Here is a 4,757-nt window from a genome sequence, read left to right on the forward strand (position 1 = left end):
CCCACCCCTTCCCTCCCCACTACTGTATACAACTGGATTGATTATTGGATCCAGCATGGAATAGATCATGGTTTCTATGAGGTCTAGAGCTGATGGGGAGCTGGAGATAGGTTTCATATAGGGAAAGGTACACATGCTTATAAGCAAGGAGACCAGAATGAGGTGAGGAAGGAAGGTGAGAAGTCTTTGTGCTGTCCTTGCTCAGATGGGCACTGTGTGGAAGATCTGAATGTATGATACAATTATGAAAAGAAAAGAGGTCTAAAGTTATGCAAAAACCAACAGCAATTATCTCAAGGTGTGTATGGTACAAGTCAGAGCAAGTGAGCTTGATTATCTGAGGGATTTCACAGAAGATATTAGCTTCCTGGAAAGATACATTAAAGATGTTACCGCTGTCCAGGGCAGAATATAGAAAGCCATAATCCATGCACTGGCTGCCATTTAGATGCAAGCTCTCCTGTTCAAGATTGTCTCATAGTGCAGTGTTTTGCAGATGACAGTGCATCGATCATGTGCTGTGATGGTGAGGAAAGGGAAGTCAGCTGCAAGGAAGAACAAGAAGAAAAGGACTTGGACGACACATCCAGCACAGAACATGGACCTGGTGTGCAGCAGAGAATTGGCTAAGGATATTGAGATGGTGACAGAGATAGTTCCAAGGTCTGGGATAGAAAGATTCATCAGGAAGAAGTGCATGGGGCTGTGGAGATGGTGGTCAAGAATTATAACTGTGATATCAAATGTGTGCAGTTGATATAACTGTGTGCAGCCGTGGAGCCCCCCGCTGCCCCCCAGCACAGCCGTAGGTAAGCGGGACCCATGGAGAGTGGGGGCTAACCTATTAATGAGTGGGAGGAGGCGGCTGAGTCGAGCCGGGCCGGGTCAAGCCCCGCCCAAGCCCCTATTTGGACCAGCCCCCCAGGGTGAGAGAGAGGTGGGGGTACTCACCTGTCCCCCTCCGGTAGGGCAGGGTCCCCCAAATCCCAGGCAGGGCCCCCTTTTTGCTCTAAGAGCAGCTTCCTCAATGGCAGGCCCACTGTGCATGCGCACAGTTTAAAAGGGCCCGCCAACAGGGAAAAGCCCCGGTTAGGCTTGGAAGCGGCAAGAGATGCGCAGGTGAAAGCCCGCTGTGCCCCCACTCCCCCAAAGCCCCCCAGAAACCCTCCAGCAGATACAGAGCCCCCCACCAACCCCCAGCACAGCCGGAGGTAAGCGGGGCCTGTGGAGAGAGGGGGCTAACCCATTAGTGAGTGGGAGGAGGCGGCTGAGTGGAGACGTGCTGGGTCAAGCCCTACCCAGGCCCCTACTTCGTCCAGCCCCAAGGGAGCCACGCGATCTGAGCTGCGCGAACAGGCTGCGCAAACAGGCACTTCTCCTGCATGTGAGTTAAAGCAGGAGGGTGCACGGGAGGGCCAAGGACCCTGCCTGCACACCCTCCAGGGTAGACAGTCCCAGCCGTAGCCAGCCTCCCAGAGGCATGCCACAGATGGGCACGTGCCGCACCCCGAGGGTCCACTCAGGCTCAGTGGTCCCCCCCTCTGGCACCTCAGAGACGGCCACCCAGACGGAGCCCCTGGTTCCGGGCTTCACGCAGACGGAGCCCCTGGCTCTCAGCTGCGGGGGCTGCCTGTCCCTTTTTCAGGCTCTAGTGCCTGGGTGCATGGTTACCTCCCCTTGTGGGGTCTGCTCCCTTTTGGGGTCTCTGGCGCGCCAGATGGAGGAGCTCCAGGCCACAGTCCAGAGACTACATGCCATCAGGGACTGCGAGCAGGAGATAGACTCCTACTGCCAGGCCCTTCTCCCCTCGGAGGCGGAGGGTAGACCATAGTCTCCCTCCAGGCCAAAGGAGCACTCCGGGACATCCCGCTCTGTCCAGCCAGCGGCATGGACCACGGTGGTCAAGGGCCTTAAGGCCCACCGCACCAACGCCCCTGCCCCGCCAGAGCTGAGCAACAGGTACACACCTCTTGCCACTCCAGCAGAGCCTGCTGAGTTGCAGACTTCCACAGGCAACATGGGCCCAAAAGCAGCTACTGCCCCTGCTCTCCCCAAGACAAAACGTAAGATGTTTGTTGTGGGAGACTCCCTCCTGAGGGGGACTGAGGGGGCAATCTGCCGCCCCTACCCCTTATCCCAGGAAGTCTGCTGCTTCCTGGGGGCCCACATCTGGGACATTGCAGAGAGGATCCCAAAGCTCCTCAAACCCACAGACCACTATCCCATGCTCCTTATTCATGTGGGCACCAATGACATGGCTCGGAGCGCTCCCAGCCGGGTCATGAGGCACTACAGGGACTTGGGAGTGGGGCTAAAGGGTCTGGGGGCACAGGTGGTGTTCTCGTCGATCCTCCCAGTCTCAGGCTATGGGCTGAGGAGGGAGAGGAGTATCTACGTGGTCAACCAAAGATTGTGGCGCTGGTGTCGTCGGGAAGGCTTTGGCTTTCATGACCAAAGCCCACTCTTTGGCGAGAGAGGCAGCGAGCTGCTGGGAAGAGACAGCCTCCACCTCTCTCCCCTAGTGAGAAGGCTGTTCTCAGCCAGACTGGCTGACCTGCTCCACCGGGCTTTAAACTAAGCTGGTTGGAGGACGGGGGGACTACCGCTACTGCTGGCCCGCTGAGCACACCTTGAAAAGTCAGCAGGTCAAGGCACTTAAGGGAGCCCACCCCTGCCCTAGCCCTGGTAAAATCTGTGGGCAAGGAAGGAGCCCCCCAGTGGGCACATGCCTGCCTCTACACAAATGCCACGACCTTGGGGAATAAGCAGAAGGAGCTCATCCTGCTGCTCAGTGCAAACAATTATGATGTCATAGGGATAACGGAGACCTGGTGGGTCTCCACCCATGACTGGACCATGGGTATAGATGGCTATACTCTGTACAGGAGGGATCGTGTAGAGAAAAGGGGTGGGAGTGTAGCTCTCTATGTTAAGGAAAGCTATGCGTCCCTGCAAGCCGATATTGAGGACCAGGGGGGATGACTGGAGACCCTCTGGGTTAAAATCCGTGGGGAACACGGCACAGGGGACACAATGGTGGGAGTCTACTACAGACCTCCCACCCAAAGTCCTGAGCTTGACCAGGAGTTTGCCCGGTACCTGGCTGAGGCAGCACCATGGTTGTCATGGGTGACTTCAATTACCCGGACATTTCGTGGGAGGATCACTCAGCAAAATCTGAGCTGTCGCAAAGCTTCCTCTCATGCGTGGATGACCTCTACCTGACTCAAGAAGTCTATGGGCCAACAAGAGGCAAAGCGCTGCTCGACCTGGTACTGGCTACTGGGGACGACCTAGTGTTCGATGGGAAGCTGGGTGACAGTGACCACGAGCTGATCACCTTCACCATCCGCCGAAAAGCTGGCAAAACAGTCAGCAACATGGAAGTCCTTGACTTCAGGAAAGCCGACTTTGACAAGCTCAGGAGGCTTGTCAGTGAGGCCCTAAGGGACCATGACCACAGGGAGAGGGGAGTTCAAGAAGAGTGGTTGCTCTTCAAGGGAGCGACCCTCAATGCACATACAAAGTCTATTCCATCTAAGAGGAAAGGGAGCAAGAGGGCACAGCAGCCCTCCTGGCTCTCCAGGGACCTAGCAGACCTCCTGAGGCTAAAAAGAAAGGCCTACAAAGGATGGAGGATGGAAGTCACCTCCAAGGAGGATTATTCTGCACTGCTCCGGTCCTGTAGGGAGCAGACCAGGAAAGCCAAGGCTGCAACTGAACTCCAACTAGCTTTGAGCATCAAGGACAATTAAAAGTCCTTTTTCAGATATGTGGGGAGCCGGAGGAAAAGCAGGGGCAACGTTGGACCCCTGCTGAACCAGATGGGGCAACTGACAATTGACGCCCAGGAAAAAGCCAACCTATTAAATAGGTACTTTGCGTCAGTCTTTAATCAGTCCCGTGGGATGCCCATGCCCGCTACGGGACGGGAAAGTAGGGGTGAGGATGATCCCCTGCCCTCCATTAATGCTGAGTTTGTGAAGGAACATCTTGAGAAGCTGGATTCCTTCAAGTCAGCCGGCCCAGACAATCTTCTCCCCAGGGTACTCAAGGAGCTGGCGAGCATCATAGCCCAGCCTCTAGCACAGATCTTTGAAAACTCTTGGCACTCGGGTGTAGTGCCCGAACACTGGAAGAAGGCCAATGTGGTGCCTATCTTCAAGAAAGGGAGGAAAGTGGATCCGGCTAACTATAGGCCCATTAGCCTGACTTCTATCCCGGGGAAGATCTGAGAAAAGTTTATTAAAGAGGCCATCCTTAATGGACTGGCTGACACCAACATCTTAAGGGGTAGCCAGCACGGGTTTGTTGCGGGTAGGTCTTGCTTGACCAATCTCATTTCCTTCTACGACCAGGTGACCTATCACCTGGACAAGGGAGAAGAGATTGATGTCATATATCTTGACTTCAAAAAAGCCTTTGATCTGGTGTCCCATGATCGCCTCTTGGAGAAACTGGCCAATTGTCGCCTTGGGTCCTCCACGATCCACTGGCTGGAAAATTGGCTCCGTGGTCAGACTCAGTTGATAGTAATTGATGGGAGTCACTCATTGTGGTGTCCTGTGACCAGTGGGGTCCCCCAAGGCTCTGTCCTTGGACCCATACTGTTCAACATCTTCATTAATGATGTGGACACTGGAGTCAGAAGCAGACTGGCCAAGTTTGCCGATGACACCAAACTTTGGGGCAAAGCATCCACACCAGAAGACAGGCGGGTGATCCAGGCTGACCTGGACAGGGTCAGCAAGTGGGCA

This window comes from Alligator mississippiensis, chromosome 11 (assembly GCF_030867095.1).
Source record: "Alligator mississippiensis isolate rAllMis1 chromosome 11, rAllMis1, whole genome shotgun sequence".
Taxonomy (NCBI): domain Eukaryota; kingdom Metazoa; phylum Chordata; order Crocodylia; family Alligatoridae; genus Alligator; species Alligator mississippiensis.